The following is a 21,032-nucleotide window of genomic DNA, read 5'->3' on the forward strand; positions in this document are numbered from 1 at the left end:
TCTGGCGTGCATTGACGTGCTCTGGCGTGCACTGGCGTGCTCTGGCGTGCACTGGCGTGCTCTAGTGTTAATCGGCGTACTCTGGAATGCACTGGCGTGCTCTGGCGTGAATTGGCGGGCTCTGGCGTGCACTGGCATGCACTGGCGTGCACTGGTGTGAATTGGCGTGCTCTGGCGTGCACTGGCTTTCTTTGGCGTGCATTGGCGTGCTCTGGCGTGCTCTGGCGTGCTCTGGCGTGCTCTGGCTTGCTCTGGCGTGCATTGATGTGCTCTTGCGTGCACTGGCGTGCTCTGGTGTGAATTGGCGTGCTCCGGCGTGCACTAAAGAGCTCTGTCGTGCACTGTCGTGCTCTGGCGTGCATTGACGTGCTCTTGCGTGCACTGGCGTGCTCTGGTGTGAATTAGCGTGCTCTGGCGTGCATTTACGTGCTCTGGCGTGCACTGGCGTGCTCTGGCGTGCACTGGCGTGCTCTGGCGTGCTCTGACGTGCTCTGACGTGCTCTGGCGTGCTCTGCTATGCAGAACTCAAGTGCTTGACAATAGAAATCCACTACCCGACAATAGAACTCAAATAACTTGAATAATTTTTAAAAATTCAAGTGCTGTGATGTGCGTTTTTCCACCAACTTTTTGTTCATGATTTGCTCTTTAAATTTATTGATTAAATAGACTTGAAATGGTATATTGGACATTGATTTACACATCTTGTAATTAAAACATGGTTTAAACAAGTGAAAAAAATATTATAGCAACTTCAAGTGCTGAGCTGTTCTCTGCTGTGCTCTACCGTGCTCTGGCGTGCACTGGCGTGCACTGGCGTGCACTGGCGTGCTCTGGCGTGCTCTGGCTTGCTTTGGCGTGCATTGACGTGCTCTGAAGTGCACTGGCGTGCTCTGGCGTGCTCTGGCTTGCATTGATGTGCTCTTGCGTGCACTGGCGTGCTCTGGTGTGCTCTGACGTGCTCTGACGTGCTCTGGCGTGCTCTGAAGTGCACTGGCGTGCTCTGGCGTGCTCTGGCTTGCATTGATGTGCTCTGGCGTGCTCTGGCGTGCACTGGCATGCACTGGCGTGCACTGGTGTGAATTGGCGTGCTCTGGCGTGCACTGGCTTTCTTTGGCGTGCATTGGCGTGCTCTGGCGTGCTCTGGCGTGCTCTGGCGTGCTCTGGCTTGCTCTGGCGTGCATTGATGTGCTCTTGCGTGCACTGGCGTGCTCTGGTGTGAATAGGCGTGCTCCGGCGTGCACTAAAGAGCTCTGTCGTGCACTGTCGTGCTCTGGCGTGCATTGACGTGCTCTTGCGTGCACTGGCGTGCTCTGGTGTGAATTAGCGTGCTCTGGCGTGCATTTACGTGCTCTGGCGTGCACTGGCGTGCTCTGGCGTGCACTGGCGTGCTCTGGCGTGCTCTGACGTGCTCTGACGTGCTCTGGCGTGCTCTGCTATGCAGAACTCAAGTGCTTGACAATAGAAATCCACTACCCGACAATAGAACTCAAATAACTTGAATAATTTTTAAAAATTCAAGTGCTGTGATGTGCGTTTTTCCACCAACTTTTTGTTCATGATTTGCTCTTTAAATTTATTGATTAAATAGACTTGAAATGGTATATTGGACATTGATTTACACATCTTGTAATTAAAACATGGTTTAAACAAGTGAAAAAAATATTATAGCAACTTCAAGTGCTGAGCTGTTCTCTGCTGTGCTCTACCGTGCTCTGGCGTGCACTGGCGTGCACTGGCGTGCACTGGCGTGCTCTGGCGTGCTCTGGCTTGCTTTGGCGTGCATTGACGTGCTCTGAAGTGCACTGGCGTGCTCTGGCGTGCTCTGGCTTGCACTTGCGTGCTCTGTTGTGCACTGGCGTGCTCTGGCGTGCACTGGCGTGCTCTGGCGTGCACTGGCGTATCTGGCGTGCATTGACGTGCTCTTGCGTGCACTGGCGTGCTCTGGCGTGCTCTGGCGTGCACTGGCGTGCTCTAGCGTGCACTGCCGTGCTTTGGCGTGCATTGACGTGCTCTTGCGTGCACTGGCGTGCTTTGGCGTGCACTGGCATGCTCTGGTGTGAATTGGCGTGCTCTGGCGTGCAGTGGCGTGCACTGGCAAGCTCTGGCGTGCACTGGCTTGCTCTGGTGTGAATTGGCGTGCTCTGGACTGCACTGGCGTGCTCTGGTGTGAATTGGCGTGCTCTGGCGTGCACTGGCGTGCACTGGCGTAATCTGGCGTGCTCTGGCGTGCTCTTGCTTGCTCTGGCATGCATTGACGGCTCTGGCGTGCACTGGCGTGCTCTGGCGTGCACTGGCGTGCTCTGGCGTGCTCTGGCGTGCACTGGCGTGCTTTGGTGTGAATTGGCGTGCACAGGCGTGCACTGGCGTGCACTTGCGTGCTCTGGCTTGCACTGGCGTGCTTTGGCGTGCACTTGCGTGCTCTGACGTGCAGTGGCGTGTTCTGGCGTGCATTGACGTGCTCTTGCGTGCACCTGCGTGCTCTGGCGTGCACTGGCGTGCTCTGGTGTTAATTGGCGTGCTCTGGCGTGCACTGGCGTGCTCTGGTGTGAATTGGCGTGCTCTGGCAAGCATTGAATTGCTCTGGCGTGCACTGGCGTGCTCTGGTGTGAATTGGCGTGCTCTGGCGTGCACTGGCGTGCTCTGGTGTGAATTGGCGTGCTCTGGTGTGAATTGGCGTGCTCTTGCGTGCACTGGCGTGCTCTGGTGTGAATTGGCGTGCTTTAGCGTGCACTGGCGTGCTCTGGTGTGAATTGGCGTGCTCTGGTGTGAATTGGCGTGCTCTTGCGTGCACTGGCGTGCTCTGGTGTGAATTGGCGTGCTCTTGCGTGCACTGGCGTGCTCTGGTGTGAATTGGCGTGCTTTAGCGTGCACTGGCGTGCTCTGGTGTGAATTGGCGTGCTCTGGCGTGCACTGGCGTGCACTGGCGTGCTCTGGCGTGCACTGGCGTGCTCTGGCGTGCACTGGCGTGCTCTTGCGTGCATTGGCGTGCACTGGCGTGCACTGGCGTTCTGTGGCGTGCTCTGGCGTGCATTGGCGTGCTCTGGTGTGAATAGGCGTGCACTGGCGTGCTCTGGCGTGCACTGGCGTGCTTTGGCGTGCACTGCCGTGCTCTGGCGTGCATTGACGTGCTCTGGCGTGCACTGGCGTGCTTTGGCGTGCACTGGCATGCTCTGGTGTGAATTGGCGTGCTCTGGCGTGCACTGGCGTGCTCTGGTGTGAATTGGCGTGCTCTGGCGTGCATTGAATTGCTCTTGCGGGCACTGGCGTGCTCTGGCGGGCACTGGCCTGCTCTGGCGTGGAATGCCGTGCTTTGGCGTGCACTTGCGTGCTCTGGCGTGCTCTGGCGTGCATTTACGTGCTCTTGCGTGCACTGGCGTGCTCTGCTATGCAGAACTCAAGTGCTTGACAATAGAAATCCACTACCCGACAAGAGAACTCAAATAACCTGAATAATTTTTAAAAATTCAGGTGCCTTCATGTGCGTTTTTTTTTAACTTTTTGTTCATGATTATCTCTATAAATTTATTGATTCAATACACTTGAAATGGTGTATTGGACATTGATTTACACATCCTGCAATTAAAAAATGGTTTTAACAAGTGAAAAAAATATTATAGCAACTTCAAGTGCTGAGCTGTTTTCTCCTGTGCTCTACCGTGCTCTGGCTTGCATTGACGTGCTCTGGCATGCTCTGGCATGCACTGGCGTGCTCTAGTGTGAATTGGCGTGCACAAGCGTGCTCTAATGTGCACTGGCTTGCTCTGGCGTGCATTGACGTGCTCTGGCGTGCACTGGCGTGCTCTGGCGTGCACTGGCGTGCTCTAGTGTTAATCGGCGTACTCTGGAATGCACTGGCGTGCTCTGGCGTGAATTGGCGTGCTCTGGCGTGCACTGGCATGCACTGGCGTGCACTGGTGTGAATTGGCGTGCTCTGGCGTGCACTGGCTTTCTTTGGCGTGCATTGGCGTGCTCTGGCGTGCTCTGGCGTGCTCTGGCGTGCTCTGGCTTGCTCTGGCGTGCATTGATGTGCTCTTGCGTGCACTGGCGTGCTCTGGTGTGAATTGGCGTGCTCTGGCGTGCACTAAAGAGCTCTGTCGTGCACTGTCGTGCTCTGGCGTGCATTGACGTGCTCTTGCGTGCACTGGCGTGCTCTGGTGTGAATTAGCGTGCTCTGGCGTGCATTTACGTGCTCTGGCGTGCACTGGCGTGCTCTGGCGTGCACTGGCGTGCTCTGGCGTGCTCTGACGTGCTCTGACGTGCTCTGGCGTGCTCTGCTATGCAGAACTCAAGTGCTTGACAATAGAAATCCACTACCCGACAATAGAACTCAAATAACTTGAATAATTTTTAAAAATTCAAGTGCTGTGATGTGCGTTTTTCTCAAACTTTTTGTTCATGATTTGCTCTTTAAATTTATTGATTAAATAGACTTGAAATGGTATATTGGACATTGATTTACACATCCTGTAATTAAAAAATGGTTTAAACAAGTGAAAAAAATATTATAGCAACTTCAAGTGCTGAGCTGTTCTCTGCTGTGCTCTACCGTGCTCTGGCGTGCACTGGCGTGCACTGGCGTGCACTGGCGTGCACTGGCGTGCACTGGCGTGCACTGGCGTGCACTGGCGTGCACTGGCGTGCACTGGCGTGCACTGGCGTGCTCTGGCGTGCTCTGGCTTGCTCTGGCGTGCATTGACGTGCTCTGAAGTGCACTGGCGTGCTCTGGCGTGCTCTGGCTTGCACTTGCGTGCTCTGTTGTGCACTGGCGTGCTCTGGCGTGCACTGGCGTGCTCTGGCGTGCACTGGCGTGCTCTGGCGTGCATTGACGTGCTCTTGCGTGCACTGGCGTGCTCTGGCGTGCTCTGGCGTGCACTGGCGTGCTCTGGCGTGCACTGGCGTGCTCTAGCGTGCACTGCCGTGCTTTGGCGTGCATTGACGTGCTCTTGCGTGCACTGGCATGCTTTGGCGTGCACTGGAATGCTCTGGTGTGAATTGGCGTGCTCTGGCGTGCAGTGGCGTGCACTGGCGTGCTCTGGCGTGCACTGGCTTGCTCTGGTGTGAATTGGCGTGCTCTGGACTGCACTGGCGTGCTCTGGTGTGAATTGGCGTGCTCTGGCGTGCACTGGCGTGCACTGGCGTAATCTGGCGTGCTCTGGCGTGCTCTTGCTTGCTCTGGCGTGCACTGGCGTTCTTTGGTGTGAATTGGCGTGCACAGGCGTGCACTGGCGTGCACTGGCGTGCTCTGGCTTGCACTGGCGTGCTTTGGCGTGCACTTGCGTGCTCTGACGTGCAGTGGCGTGTTCTGGCGTGCATTGACGTGCTCTTGCGTGCACCTGCGTGCTCTGGCGTGCACTGGCGTGCTCTGGTGTGAATTGGCGTGCTCTGGCGTGCACTGGCGTGCTCTGGTGTGAATTGGCGTGCTCTGGCAAGCATTGAATTGCTCTGGCGTGCACTGGCGTGCTCTGGTGTGAATTGGCGTGCTCTGGCGTGCACTGGCGTGCTCTGGTGTGAATTGGCGTGCTCTGGTGTGAATTGGCGTGCTCTTGCGTGCACTGGCGTGCTCTGGTGTGAATTGGCGTGCTTTAGCGTGCACTGGCGTGCTCTGGTGTGAATTGGCGTGCACTGGCGTGCTCTGGCGTGCACTGGCGTGCTCTGGCGTGCACTGGCGTGCTCTGGCGTGCACTGGCGTGCTCTTGCGTGCATTGGCGTGCACTGGCGTGCACTGGCGTTCTGTGGCGTGCACTGGCGTGCATTGGCGTGCTCTGGTGTGAATAGGCGTGCACTGGCGTGCTCTGGCGTGCACTGGCGTGCTTTGGCGTGCACTGCCGTGCTCTGGCGTGCATTGACGTGCTCTGGCGTGCACTGGCGTGCTTTGGCGTGCACTGGCATGCTCTGGTGTGAATTGGCGTGCTCTGGCGTGCACTGGCGTGCTCTGGTGTGAATTGGCGTGCTCTGGCGTGCATTGAATTGCTCTTGCGGGCACTGGCGTGCTCTGGCGGGCACTGGCCTGCTCTGGCGTGGAATGCCGTGCTTTGGCGTGCACTTGCGTGCTCTGGCGTGCTCTGGCGTGCATTTACGTGCTCTTGCGTGCACTGGCGTGCTCTGCTATGCAGAACTCAAGTGCTTGACAATAGAAATCCACTACCCGACAAGAGAACTCAAATAACCTGAATAATTTTTAAAAATTCAGGTGCCTTCATGTGCGTTTTTTTTAACTTTTTGTTCATGATTTTCTCTATAAATTTATTGATTCAATACACTTGAAATGGTGTATTGGACATTGATTTACACATCCTGCAATTAAAAAATGGTTTTAACAAGTGAAAAAAATATTATAGCAACTTCAAGTGCTGAGCTGTTCTCTGCTGTGCTCTACCGTGCTCTGGCTTGCATTGACGTGCTCTGGCATGCTCTGGCATGCACTGGCGTGCTCTAGTGTGAATTGGCGTGCACAAGCGTGCTCTAACGTGCACTGGCTTGCTCTGGCGTGCATTGACGTGCTCTGGCGTGCACTGGCGTGCTCTGGCGTGCTCTAGTGTTAATCGGCGTACTCTGGAATGCACTGGCGTGCTCTGGCGTGAATTGGCGTGCTCTGGCGTGCACTGGCATGCACTGGCGTGCACTGGTGTGAATTGGCGTGCTCTGGCGTGCACTAGCTTTCTTTGGCGTGCATTGGCGTGCTCTGGCGTGCTCTGGCGTGCTCTGGCGTGCTCTGGCTTGCTCTGGCGTGCATTGATGTGCTCTTGCGTGCACTGGCGTGCTCTGGTGTGAATTGGCGTGCTCTGGCGTGCACTAAAGAGCTCTGTCGTGCACTGTCGTGCTCTGGCGTGCATTGACGTGCTCTTGCGTGCACTGGCGTGCTCTGGTGTGAATTAGCGTGCTCTGGCGTGCATTTACGTGCTCTGGCGTGCACTGGCGTGCTCTGGCGTGCACTTGCGTGCTCTGGCGTGCTCTGACGTGCTCTGACGTGCTCTGGCGTGCTCTGCTATGCAGAACTCAAGTGCTTGACAATAGAAATCCACTACCCGACAATAGAACTCAAATAACTTGAATAATTTTTAAAAATTCAAGTGCTGTGATGTGCGTTTTTCTCAAACTTTTTGTTCATGATTTTCTCTATAAATTTATTGATTAAATAGACTTGAAATGGTGTATTGGACATTGATTTACACATCCTGTTATTACAAAATGGTTTTAACAAGTGAAAAAAATATTATAGCAACTTCAAGTGCTGAGCTGTTCTCTGCTGTGCTCTACCGTGCTCTGGCGTGCACTGGCGTGCTCTGGCTTGCTCTGGCGTGCATTGACGTTCTCTGGCGTGCACTGGCGTGCTCTTGCGTGCTCTGGCGTGCACTGGCGTGCTCTGGTGTGAATTGGCGTGCACTGGCGTGCTCTGGCGTACACTGGCGTGCTTTGGCGTGCACTGGCGTGCTCTGGCGTGGACTGGCGTGCTCCAGCGTGCATTGACGTGCTCTTGCGTGCACTGGCGTGCTCTGGCGTGCACTTGCGTGAATTGGCGTGCTCTAGCGTGCACTGGCGTGCTCTGGTGTGAATTAGCGTGCTCTGGCGTGCATTGACGTGCTCTGGCGTGCAATGGCGTGTTCTGGTGTGAATTGGCGTGCACTGGCGTGCACTTGCGTGCTCTGGCGTGCACTGCCGTGCTTTGGCGTGCACTTGCGTGCACTGGCGTGCTCTTGCGTGCACTGGCGTGCTCTTGCGTGCACTGGCGTGCTCTTGCGTGCACTGGCGTGCTCTTGCGTGAATTGGCGTGCTCTAGCGTGCACTGGCGTGCTCTGGTGTGAATAAGCGTGCTCTGGCGTGCATTGACGTGCTCTGGCGTGCACTGGCGTGCTCTGGTGTGAATTGGCGTGCACTGGCGTGCACTTGCGTGCTCTGGCGTGCACTGCCGTGCTTTGGCGTGCACTTGCGTTCTCTGGCGTGCTCTGGCTTGCTCTGGCGTGCATTGACGTGCACTGGCGTGCTCTGGCGTGCACTGGCATGCACTGGCGTGCTATGGTGTGAATTGGCGTGCTCTGGCGTGCACTGGCGAGCTCTGTCGTGCACTGGCGTGCTCTGGCGTGCATTGACGTGCTCTGGTGTGAATTGGTGTTCTCTGGCGTGCACTGGCGTGCTCTAGTGTGAATTGGCGTACTCTGGAATGCACTGGCGTGCTCTGGCGTGCTCTGGCGTGCTCTGGCGTGCACTGGCGTGCACTGGTGTGAATTGGCGTGCTCTGGCGTGCACTGGCTTTCTCTGGCGTGCACTGGCTTGCTCTGGCGTGCTCTGGCGTGCTCTGGCTTGCTCTGGCGTGCATTGACGTGCGACGGCGTGCTCTGGCGTGCACTTGCATGCAGTGGCGTTCTCTGGAATGCACTGGCGTGCTCTGGCATGAATTGGCGTGCTCTTGCGTGCACTGGCGTGCTCTGGCGTGCATTGAATTGCTCTGGCATGCACTGGCGTGATCTGGCGGGCACTGGCGTGCTCTGACGTGCACTGGCGTGCTCTAGCTTGAACTGGCGTGCTCTGGCGTGCACTGGCGTGCTCTGGCGTGCACTGGCGTGCTTTGGCGTGCACTTGCGTGCTCTTGCGTGCACTGGCGTGCTCTGCTATGCAGAACTCAAGTGCTTGACAATAGAAATCCACTACCCGACAATAGAACTCAAATAACTTGAATAATTTTTAAAAATTCAAGTGCTGTGAAGTGCGTTTTTCTCAAACTTTTTGTTCATGATTTGCTCTATAAATTTATTGATTAAATAGACTTGAAATGGTGTATTGGACATTGATTTACACATCCTGTAATTAAAAAATGGTTTTAACAAGTGAAAAAAATATTATAGCAACTTCAAGTGCTGAGCTGTTCTCTGCTGTGCTCTACCGTGCTCTGGCGTGCACTGGCGTGCTCAGGCGTGCTCTGGCGTGCTCTGGCTTGCTCTGGCGTGTATTGACGTGCTCTGGCTTGCACTGGCGTGCTCTGGCAAGCTCTGATGTGAATTGGCGTGCACTGGCGTGCTTTGGCGTGCACTGGCGTGCTCTGGCGTGCATTGACGTGCTCTGGCGTGCAGTGGCGTGCTCTGGCGTACACTGGCGTGCTCTGGTGTGAATTGGCGTGCTCTGGCCTGCACTGGCGTGCTCTGGTGTGAATTGGCGTGCTCTTGCGTGCACTGGCGTGATCGGGCGTGCTCTGTCGTGCTCTGGCTTGCTCTGGCGTGCATTAACGTGCTCTGGCGTGCACTGGCGTGCTCTGGCGTGCTCTGGCGTGCACTGGCGTGCACTGGCGTGCTCTGGCTTGAACTGGCGTGCTCTGGCGTGCACTGGCGTGCTCTGGCGTGCACTGGCGTGCTTTGGCGTGCACTTGCGTGCTCTTGCGTGCACTGGCGTGCTCTGGTGTGCATTGACGTGCTCTTGCGTGCACTGGCGTGCTCTGCTATGCAGAACTCAAGTGCTTGACAATAGAAATCCACTACCCGACAATAGAACTCAAATAACTTGAATAATTTTTAAAAATTCAAGTGCTGTGATATGCGTTTTTCTAAAATTTTTTGTTCATGATTTTCTCTATAAATTTATTGATTAAATAGACTTGAAATGGTGTATTGGACATTGATTTACACATCCTGTAATAAAAAAATGGTTTTAACAAGTGAAAAAAATATTATAGCAACTTCAAGTGCTGAAATGTTCTCTGCTGTGCTCTACCGTGCTCTGGCGTGCTCTTGCGTGCTCTGGCGTGCTCTGGCTTGCTCTGGCGTGCATTGACGTTCTCTGGCGTGCACTGGCGTGCTCTGGCGTGCTCTGGCGTGCACTGGCGTGCTCTGGTGTGAATTGGCGTGAACTGGCGTGCTCTGGCGTACAATGGCGTGCTTTGGCGTGCACTGGCGTGCTCTGGCGTGGACTGGCGTGCTCTGGCGTGTATTGACGTGCTCTTGCGTGCACTGGCGTGCTCTGGCGTGCACTGGCGTGCTCTGGCGTGCACTGGCGTGCTCTGGTGTGAATTGGCGTGCTCTGGCGTGCACTGGCGTGCTCTGGCGTGCACTGGCGTGCTCTGGCGTGCATTGACTTGCTCTGGATTGCACTGGCGTGCTCTGGCGTGCACTGGCGTGCTCTGGTGTGAATTGGCGTGCTCTGGCGTGCATTGCATTGCTCTGGAGTGCACTGGCGTACTCTGGTTTGCACTGGCGTGCTCTGGCGTGCTCTGGCGTGCACTGGCGTGCTCTGGCGTGCACTGGCGTGCTTTGGCGTTCCGGCGTGCACTGGCGTGCTCTGGCGTGCATTGACGTGCTCTGGCGTGCAATGGCGTGCTCTGGCGTGCTCTGGTTTGAATTGGCGTGCTCTGGCGTGCACTGGCGTGCTCTGGCGTGCATTAACGTGCTCTGGTGTAAATTGGCGTGCACTGGCGTGCACTGGCGTGCTCTGGCGTGCACTGGCATGCTCTGGCGTGCATTGACGTGCTCGTGCGTGCACTGGCGTGCTCTGGCGTGCACTGGCGTGCTCTGGTGTGAATAAGCGTGCTCTGGCGTGCACTGGTGTGCTCTGGTGTGAATTGGCGTGCTCTGGCGTACTCTGGCGTGCTCTGGCGTGCTCTGGCGTGCTCTAGCTTGCTCTGGCGTGCATTGACGTGCTCTGGCGTGCTATGGCGTGCTATGGCGTGCACTGGCGTGCTCTGGTGTGAATTGGCGTGCTCTGGTGTGAATTGGCGTGCACTGGCGTGCACTGGCGTGCTCTGGCGTGCACTTGCGTGCTCTGGCGTGCACTGGCGTGCTCTGGTGTGAATTGGCGTGCTCTGGCGTGCAGTGGCGTGCTATGGCGTGCACTGGCGTGCTTTTGCGTGCTTTTGCGTGCTCTGGCGTGCACTGGCGTGCTCTGGTGTGAATTGGCGTGCTCTGGCGTGCACTGGCGTGCTCTGGTGTGAATTGGCGTTCTCTGGGGTGCATTGAATTGCTCTGGCGTGCATTGGCGTTCTCTGGCGTCACTGGCGTGCTCTGGCGTGCAATGGCGTGCTCTGGCGTGCTCTGGTGTGAATTGGCGTGCTCTGGCGTGCACTGGCGTGCTCTGGCGTGCACTGGCGTGCTCTGGCGTGCACTGGCGTGCTCTGGCGTGCACTGGCGTGCTCTGGCGTGCACTGGCGTGCTCTGGCGTGCACTGGAGTGCTCTGGTGTGCATTGACGTGCTCTGGTGTGAATTGGCGTGCTCTGGCGTGCATTGACGTGATCGTGCGTGCACTGGCGTGCTCTGGCGTGCACTGGCGTGCTCTGGCGTGAACTGGCGTGCTCTGGCGTGCACTGGCGTGCTCTGGCGTGCACTGGCGTGCTCTGGTGTGCTCTGGCGTGCTCTGGCGTGCACTGGCGTGCTCTGGTGTGAATTGGCGTGCTCTGGTGTGCACAAGCGTGCTCTGGTGTAAATTGGCGTGCTCTGGCGTGCACTGGCGTGCACTGGCGTGCTCTGGTTTGCACTGGCTTGCACTGGCGTGCTCTGGCGTGCATTGACGTGCTCTGGCGTGCACTGGCGTGCTCTGGTGTGAATTGGCGTGCAATGGCGTGCTCTGGCGTGCTCTGGCGTGCTCTGCTATGCAGAACTCAAGTGCTTGTCAATAGAAATCCACTACCCGACAATAGAACTCAAATAACTTGAATAATTTTTAAAAATTCAAGTGCTGTGATGTGCGTTTTTCTAAAACTTTTTGTTCATGAATTGCTCTATAAATTTATTGATTAAATAGACTTGAAATGGTGTATTGGACATTGATTTCAAATCTTGTAATAAAAAAATGGTTTTAATAGGTGAAAAAAATATTATAGCAACATCAAGTGCTGAGCTGTTTTCTGCTGTGCTCTACCGTGCTCTGGCGTGCACTGGCGTGCTCTGGCGTGCTCTGGCGTGCTCTGGCTTGCTCTGGCGTGCATTGACGTGCTCTTGCGTGCACTGGCGTGCTCTGCTATGCAGAACTCAAGTGCTTTACAATAGAAATCCACTACCCGACAATAGAACTCAAATAACTTGAATAATTTTTAAAAATTCAAGTGCTGTGATGTGCGTTTTTCTCAAACTTTTTGTTCATGATTTGCTCTATAAATTTATTGATTAAATAGACTTGAAATGGTGTATTGGACATTGATTTACACATCCTGTAATTAAAAAATGGTATTAACAAGTGAAAAAAATATTATAGCTACTTCAAGTGCTGAGCTGTTCTCTGCTGTGATCTACCGTGCACTGGCGTGCACTGGCGTGCTCTGGTTTGCTCTGGCTTGCTCTGGCGTGCATTGACGTGCATTGGCGTGCTCTGGCGTGCATTGACGTGCTCTTGCGTGCACTGGCGTGCTCTGGCGTGCACTAGCGTGCTCTGCTGTGAATTGGCGTGCTCTTGCGTGCACTGGCGTTCTCTGGCGTGCACTGGCGTGCTCTGGTGTGAATTGGCGTGCTCTGGCGTGCACTTGCGTGCTCTAGTGTGAATTGGCGTACTCTGGCGTGCATTGAATTGCTCTGGCGTGCACTGGCGTGCTCTGGCGTGCACTGGCGTGCTCTGGCGTGCTCTGGCGTGCTCTGGCGTGCTCTGGTGTGAATTGGCGTGCACTGGCGTGCACTGGCGTGCTTTGTCGTGCACTGGCGTGCTCTGGCGTGCACTGGCGTGCTCTGGCGTGCATTGACGTGCTCTGGCGTGCACTGGCGTGCTCTGGCGTGCACTGGCTTGCTCTGGTGTGAATTGGCGTGCTCTGGCCTGCTCTGGCGTGCATTGACGTGCTCTGGCGTGCACTGGCGTGCTCTGGCGTGCTCTGGCGTGCACTGGCGTGCTCTGGTGTGAATTGGCGTGTACTGCCGTGCACTGGCGTGCTCTGGCGTGCACTGAAGTGCTTTGGCGTTTACTTGCGTGCTCTGGCGTGCACTGGCGTGCTCTGGCGTGCATTGACGTGCTCTTTCGTGCACTGGCGTGCTCTGGCGTGCACTGGCGTGCTCTGGTGTGAATTGGCGTGCTCTGGCGTGCATTGACGTGCTCTTGCGTGCACTGGCGTGCTCTTGCGTGCACTTGCGTGCTCTTGCGTGCACTGGCGTGCTCTGGTGTGAAGTGGCGTGCTCTGGCGTGCACTGGCGTGCTCTGGTGTGAATTGGTTCGCTCTGGTGTGAATTGGCGTGCTCTTGCGTGCACTGGCGTGCTCTTGCGTGCACTGGCGTGCTCTTGCGTGCACTGGCGTGCTCTTGCGTGCACTGGCGTGCTCTTGCGTGCACTGGCGTGCTCTTGCGTGCACTGGCGTGCTCTTGCGTGCACTGGCGTGCTCTGGTGTGAATTGGCGTGCTTTAGCGTGCACTGGCGTGCTCTGGTGTGAATTGGTGTGCTCTGGCGTGCACTGGCGTGCACTGGTGTGCTCTGGCGTGCACTGGCGTTCTCTGGCGTGCATTGGCGTGCTCTGGCGTGCACTGGCGTGCTCTGGCGTGCTCTGGCGTGCACTGGCGTGCTCTGGTGTGAATTTGCGTGCTCTAGCGTGCACTGGCGAGCTCTGTCGTGCACTGGCGTGCCCTGGCGTGCTCTGGCGTGCTCTGGCTTGCTCTGGCGTGCATTGACGTGCTCTGGCGTGCTCTAGCGTGCACTGGCGTGATCTGGTGTGAATTGGCGTGCACTGGCGTGCACTGGCGTGCTCTGGCGTGCACTGGCGTGCTCTGGCGGGCACTGGCGTGCTCTTGTGTGAATTGGCGAGCTCTGGCGTGCATTGAATTGCTCTGGCGTGCACTGGCGTGCTCTGGCGGGCACTGGCGTGCTCTGGTGTACATTAGCTTGCACTGGCGTGCACTGGCGTGCTTTGGAGTGCACTTGCGTGCTCTGGCGTGCACTGGCGTGCTCTGGCGTGCATTGACGTGCTCTGGCGTGCACTGGAGTGCTCTGGCGTGCACTGGCGTGCTCTGGTGTGAATTGGCGTGCAGTGGCGTGCACTGGCGTGCTCTGCTGTGAATTGGCGTGCTCTGGCGTGCATTGAATTGCTCTGGCGTGCACTGGCGTGCTCTGGCGTGCACTGGCGTGCTCTGGCGTGCATTGGCGTGGTCTGGCGTGCACTGGCGTGCTCTGGCGTGCACTGGCGTGCTCTGGCGTGCACTGGCGTGCTCTGGCGTGCACTGGCGTGATCTGGCGTGCACTGGCGTGCTCTGGCGTGCTCTGGTGTGAATTGGCGTGATCTGGCGTGCACTGGCGTGCTCTGGTTTGCATTGACGTGCTCTGGTGTGAATTGGCGTGCTCTGGCGTGCACTGGCGTCCTCTGGCGTGCACTGGCGTACTCTGGCGTGCACTGGCGTGCTCTGGCGTGCACTGGCGTGCTCTGGCGTGCACTGGCGTGCTCTGGCGTGCACTGGCGTGCTCTGGAATGCACTGGCGTGCTCTGGCGTGCACTGGCGTGCTCTGGCGTGCACTGTCGTGCTCTGGCGTGCACTGGCGTGCTCATGTGTGAATTGGCGTGCTCTGGTGTTAATTGGCGTGCTCTGGCGTGCACTGGCGTGCACTGGCGTGCTCTGGCGTGCTCTGCGTGGACTGGCGTGCTCTGGCGTGCATTGACGTGCACTGGCGTGCACTGGCGTGCATTGGTGTGCTTTGGCGTGCACTGGCGTGCTCTGGCGTGCACTGGCGTGCTGTTGCGTGCATTGACGTCCTCTTGCGTGCACTGGCGTGCTCTGGTGTGAATTGGTGTGCTCTGGCGTGCAATGGCGTGCTCTGGTGTGAATTGGCGTGCTCTGGCGTGCATTGAATTGCTCTGGCGTGCACTGACGTGCACTGGCGTGCACTGGCGTGCACTGGCGTGCACTGGCGTGCTCTGGCGTGCATTAACTTGCTCTTTCGTGCACTGGCGTGCACTGGCGTGCTCTGGCGTGCACTGGCATACTCTGGTGTGAATTGGCGTGCACTGGCGTGCACTGGCGTGTTCTGGCGTGTTCTGGCGTGCACTGGCGTGCTTCGGCGTGCACTTGCGTGCTCTGGCGTGCACTGGCGTGCTCTGGCGGTCATTGACGTGCTCTGGCGTGCACTGGCGTTCACTGGCGTGCACTGGCGTGCTCTGGTGTGAATTGGCGTGCTCTGGCGTGCAGTGGCGTACTCTGGCGTGCATTGACTTGCTCAGGTGTGAATTGGCGTGCACTGGCGTGCACTGGCGTGCTCTGGCGTGCTCTGGCGTGCACTGGCGTTCTCTGGTGTTAATTGGCGTGCACTGGCGTGCACTGGCGTGCTCTGGCGTGCACTGGCGTGCTTTGGCGTGCACTTGCGTGCTCTGGCGTGCACTGGCGTGCTCTGGCGTGCATTGAATTGCTCTGGCGTGCACTGGCGTGCTCTGGCGTTCACTGGCGTTCTCTGGCGTGCATTGGCGTGCTCTGGCGTGAACTGGCGTGCTCTGGCGTGCTCTGGCGTGCACTGGCGTGCTCTGGTGTGAATTGGCGTGCACTGGCGTGCACTGGCGTGCTCTGGCGTGCTTAGGCGTGCACTTGCGTGCTCTGGCGTGCACTGCCGTGCTCTGGCGTGCATTGACGTGCTCTTGCGTGCACTGGCGTGCACTGGCGTGCTCTGGCGTGCACTGGCGTGCTCTGGCGTGCACTGGCGTGCTCTGGTGTGAATTGGCGTGCTTTGGCGTGCATTGAATTGCTCTGGCGTGCTCCGGCGGGCACTGGTGTTCTCTGACGTGCACTGGCGTGCTCTGGCGTGCACTGGCGTGCTTTGGCGTGCACTCGCGTGCTCTGGCGTGCTCAGGCGTGCATTGACGTGCTCTTGCGTGCACTGGCTAGCTCTGCTATACAGAACTCAAGTGCTTGACAATAGAAATCCACTACCCGACAATAGAACTCAAATAACTTGAATAATTTTTAAAAATTCAAGTGCTGTAATGTGCGTTTTTCTCAAACTTTTTGTTCATGATTTGCTCTATAAATTTATTGATTAAATAGACTTGAAATGGTGTATTGGACATTGATTTACACATCCTGTAATTAAAAAATGGTATTAACAAGTGAAAAAAATATTATAGCTACTTCAAGTGCTGAGCTGTTCTCTGCTGTGATCTACCGTGCACTGGCGTGCACTGGCGTGCTCTGGTTTGCTCTGGCTTGCTCTGGCGTGCATTGACGTGCACTGGCGTGCTCTGGCGTGCATTGACGTGCTCTTGCGTGCACTGGCGTGCTCTGGCGTGCACTAGCGTGCTCTGCTGTGAATTGGCGTGCTCTTGCGTGCACTGGCGTTCTCTGGCGTGCACTGGCGTGCTCTGGTGTGAATTGGCGTGCTCTGGCGTGCACTTGCGTGCTCTAGTGTGAATTGGCGTACTCTGGCGTGCATTGAATTGCTCTGGCGTGCACTGGCGTGCTCTGGCGTGCACTGGCGTGCTCTGGCGTGCTCTGGCGTGCTCTGGCGTGCTCTGGTGTGAATTGGCGTGCACTGGCGTGCACTGGCGTGCTTTGTCGTGCACTGGCGTGCTCTGGCGTGCACTGGCGTGCTCTGGCGTGCATTGACGTGCTCTGGCGTGCACTGGCGTGCTCTGGCGTGCACTGGCTTGCTCTGGTGTGAATTGGCGTGCTCTGGCCTGCTCTGGCGTGCATTGACGTGCTCTGGCGTGCACTGGCGTGCTCTGGCGTGCTCTGGCGTGCTCTGGCGTGCTCTGGCGTGCACTGGCGTGCTCTGGTGTGAATTGGCGTGTACTGCCGTGCACTGGCGTGCTCTGGCGTGCACTGAAGTGCTTTGGCGTTTACTTGCGTGCTCTGGCGTGCACTGGCGTGCTCTGGCGTGCATTGACGTGCTCTTTCGTGCACTGGCGTGCTCTTGCGTGCACTGGCGTGCTCTTGCGTGCACTGGCGTGCTCTGGTGTGAAGTGGCGTGCTCTGGCGTGCACTGGCGTGCTCTGGTGTGAATTGGTTCGCTCTGGTGTGAATTGGCGTGCTCTTGCGTGCACTGGCGTGCTCTTGCGTGCACTGGCGTGCTCTTGCGTGCACTGGCGTGCTCTTGCGTGCACTGGCGTGCTCTTGCGTGCACTGGCGTGCTCTTGCGTGCACTGGCGTGCTCTGGTGTAAATTGGCGTGCTTTAGCGTGCACTGGCGTGCTCTGGTGTGAATTGGTGTGCTCTGGCGTGCACTGGCGTGCACTGGTGTGCTCTGGCGTGCACTGGCGTTCTCTGGCGTGCATTGGCGTGCTCTGGCGTGCACTGGCGTGCTCTGGCGTGCTCTGGCGTGCACTGGCGTGCTCTGGTGTGAATTTGCGTGCTCTAGCGTGCACTGGCGAGCTCTGTCGTGCACTGGCGTGCTCTGGCGTGCTCTGGCGTGCTCTGGCTTGCTCTGGCGTGCATTGACGTGCTCTGGCGTGCTCTAGCGTGCACTGGCGTGATCTGGTGTGAATTGGCGTTTACTGGCGTGTACTGGCGTGCTCTGGCGTGCACTGGCGTGCTCTGGCGGGCACTGGCGTGCTCTTGTGTGAATTGGCGAGCTCTGGCGTGCATTGAATTGCTCTGGCGTGCACTGGCGTGCTCTGGCGGGCACTGGCGTGCTCTGGTGTACATTAGCTTGCACTGGCGTGCACTGGCGTGCTTTGGAGTGCACTTGCGTGCTCTGGCGTGCACTGGCGTGCTCTGGCGTGCATTGACGTGCTCTGGCGTGCACTGGAGTGCTCTGGCGTGCACTGGCGTGCTCTGGTGTGAATTGGCGTGCAGTGGCGTGCACTGGCGTGCTCTGCTGTGAATTGGCGTGCTCTGGCGTGCATTGAATTGCTCTGGCGTGCACTGGCGTGCTCTGGCGTGCACTGGCGTGCTCTGGCGTGCACTGGCGTGGTCTGGCGTGCACTGGCGTGCTCTGGCGTGCACTGGCGTGCTCTGGCGTGCACTGGCGTGCTCTGTCGTGCACTGGCGTGCTCTGGCGTGCACTGGCGTGATCTGGCGTGCACTGGCGTGCTCTGGCGTGCTCTGGTGTGAATTGGCGTGATCTGGCGTGCACTGGCGTGCTCTGGTTTGCATTGACGTGCTCTGGTGTGAATTGGCGTGCTCTGGCGTGCACTGGCGTCCTCTGGCGTGCACTGGCGTGCTCTGGCGTGCACTGGCGTACTCTGGCGTGCACTGGCGTGCTCTGGCGTGCACTGGCGTGCTCTGGAATGCACTGGCGTGCTCTGGCGTGCACTGGCGTGCTCTGGCGTGCACTGTCGTGCTCTGGCGTGCACTGGCGTGCTCATGTGTGAATTGGCGTGCTCTGGTGTTAATTGGCGTGCTCTGGCGTGCACTGGCGTGCACTGGCGTGCTCTGGCGTGCTCTGCGTGGACTGGCGTGCTCTGGCGTGCATTGACGTGCACTGGCGTGCACTGGCGTGCATTGGTGTGCTTTGGCGTGCACTGGCGTGCTCTGGCGTGCACTGGCGTGCTGTTGCGTGCATTGACATGCTCTTGCGTGCACTGGCGTGCTCTGGTGTGAATTGGTGTGCTCTGGCGTGCAATGGCGTGCTCTGGTGTGAATTGGCGTGCTCTGGCGTGCATTGAATTGCTCTGGCGTGCACTGACGTGCTCTGGCGTGCACTGGCGTGCACTGGCGTGCTCTGGCGTGCATTAACTTGCTCTTTCGTGCACTGGCGTGCACTGGCGTGCTCTGGCGTGCACTGGCATACTCTGGTGTGAATTGGCGTGCACTGGCGTGCACTGGCGTGTTCTGGCGTGTTCTGGCGTGCACTGGCGTGCTTCGGCGTGCACTTGCGTGCTCTGGCGTGCACTGGCGTGCTCTGGCGGTCATTGACGTGCTCTGGCGTGCACTGGCGTTCACTGGCGTGCACTGGCGTGCTCTGGTGTGAATTGGCGTGCTCTGGCGTGCAGTGGCGTACTCTGGCGTGCATTGACTTGCTCAGGTGTGAATTGGCGTGCACTGGCGTGCACTGGCGTGCTCTGGCGTGCTCTGGCGTGCACTGGCGTTCTCTGGTGTTAATTGGCGTGCACTGGCGTGCACTGGCGTGCTCTGGCGTGCACTGGCGTGCTTTGGCGTGCACTTGCGTGCTCTGGCGTGCACTGGCGTGCTCTGGCGTGCATTGAATTGCTCTGGCGTGCACTGGCGTGCTCTGGCGTTCACTGGCGTTCTCTGGCGTGCATTGGCGTGCTCTGGCGTGAACTGGCGTGCTCTGGCGTGCTCTGGCGTGCACTGGCGTGCTCTGGTGTGAATTGGCGTGCACTGGCGTGCACTGGCGTGCTCTGGCGTGCTTAGGCGTGCACTGCCGTGCTCTGGCGTGCATTGACGTGCTCTTGCGTGCACTGGCGTGCACTGGCGTGCTCTGGCGTGCACTGGCGTGCTCTGGTGTGAATTGGCGTGCTTTGGCGTGCATTGAATTGCTCTGGCGTGCTCCGGCGGGCACTGGTGTTCTCTGACGTGCACTGGCGTGCTCTGGCGTACACTGGCGTGCTTTGGCGTGCACTCGCGTGCTCTGGCGTGCTCAGGCGTGCATTGACGTGCTCTTGCGTGCACTGGCTAGCTCTGCTATGCAGAACTCAAGTGCTTGACAATAGAAATCCACTACCCGACAATAGAACTCAAATAACTTGAATAATTTTTAAAAATTCAAGTGCTGTAATGTGCGTTTTTCTCAAACTTTTTGTTCATGATTTGCTCTATAAATTTAATGATTAAATAGACTTGAAATGGTGAATTGGACGTTGATTTACACATCCTGTAATTCAAAAATGGTTTTAACAAGTGAAAAAAATATTATAGCAACTTCAAGTGCTGAGCTGTTTTCTGCTGTGCTCTACCGTGCTCTGGCGTGCACTGGCGTGCTCTGGCGTGCTCTGGCGTGCTCTGGCTTGCTCTGGCGTGCATTGACGTGCTCTGGCGTGCACTGGCGTGCTCTGGTGTGAATTGGCGTGTACTAGCGTGCACTGGCGTGCTCTGGCGTGCACTGGCGTACTCTGGCGTGCATTGACGTGCGCTTTCGTGTACTGCCGTGCTCTGGTGTGAATTGGCGTGCTATGGCGTGCACTGGCGTGCTCTGGTGTGAATTGGCGAGCTCTGGCGTGCATTGAATTGATCCGGCGTGCACTGGCGTGCTCTGGCGGGCACTGGCGTGCTCTGGCGTGCACTGGCGAGCTCTGGCGTGCACTGGCGTGCTCTGGCGTGCACTGGCGTGCTCTGGCGTGCACTGGCGTGCTCTGGCGTGCCCTGGCGTGCTCTGGTGTGAATTGGCTTGCACTGGCGTGCACTGGCGTGCTTTGGCGTGCACTTGCGTGCTCTGGCGTGCACTGGCGTGCTCTGGCGTGCATTGACGTGCTCTGGCGTGCACTGGAGTGCTCTGGCGTGCACTGGCGTGCTCTGGTGTGAATTGGCGTGCTCTGGCGTGCATTGAATTGCTCTGGCGTGCACTGGCGTGCACTGGCGTGCACTGGCGTGCACTGGCGTGCACTGGCGTGCTCTTGCGTAAACTGGCGTGCTCTGGCGAGCATTGAAGTGCTCTGGCGTGCACTGGCGTGCTCTGGCGTGCTCTGGTGTGAATTGGCGTGCTCTGGCGTGCACTGGCGTGCTCTGGTTTGCGTTGACGTGCTCTGGTGTGAATTTGCGTTCTCTGGCGTGCACTGGCGTGCTCTGGCGTGCACTGGCGTGCTCTGGCGTGCACTGGCATGCTCTGGCGTACATTGACGTGCTCGTGCGTGCACTGGCGTGCTCTGGCGTAAACTGGCGTGCTTTGGCGTGCACTGGCGTGCTCATGTGTGAATTGGCGTGCTCTTGCGTGCACTGGCGTGCTCTGGTGTGAATTGGCGTGCTCTGGCGTGCACTGGCATGCTCTGGCGTGCTCTGGTGTGAATTGTTGTGCTCTGGCGTGCACTGGCGTGCTCTGGCGTGCATTGACGTGCTCTGGTGTGAATTGGCGTGCTCTGGCGTGCTCTGGTGTGAATTGGCGTGCTCTGGCGTGCAATGGCGTGCTCTGGCGTACTCTGTCGAGCTCTGGCGTGCTCTGCTATGCAGAACTCAAGTGCTTGACAATAGAAATCCACTACCCAACAATAGAACTCAAATAACTTGAAATTTTTTTTTAAATTCAAGTGCTGTGATGTGAATTTTTCTCAAACT

Source organism: Daphnia pulicaria, chromosome 2 (assembly GCF_021234035.1).
Source record: "Daphnia pulicaria isolate SC F1-1A chromosome 2, SC_F0-13Bv2, whole genome shotgun sequence".
Lineage (NCBI taxonomy): Eukaryota > Metazoa > Arthropoda > Branchiopoda > Diplostraca > Daphniidae > Daphnia > Daphnia pulicaria.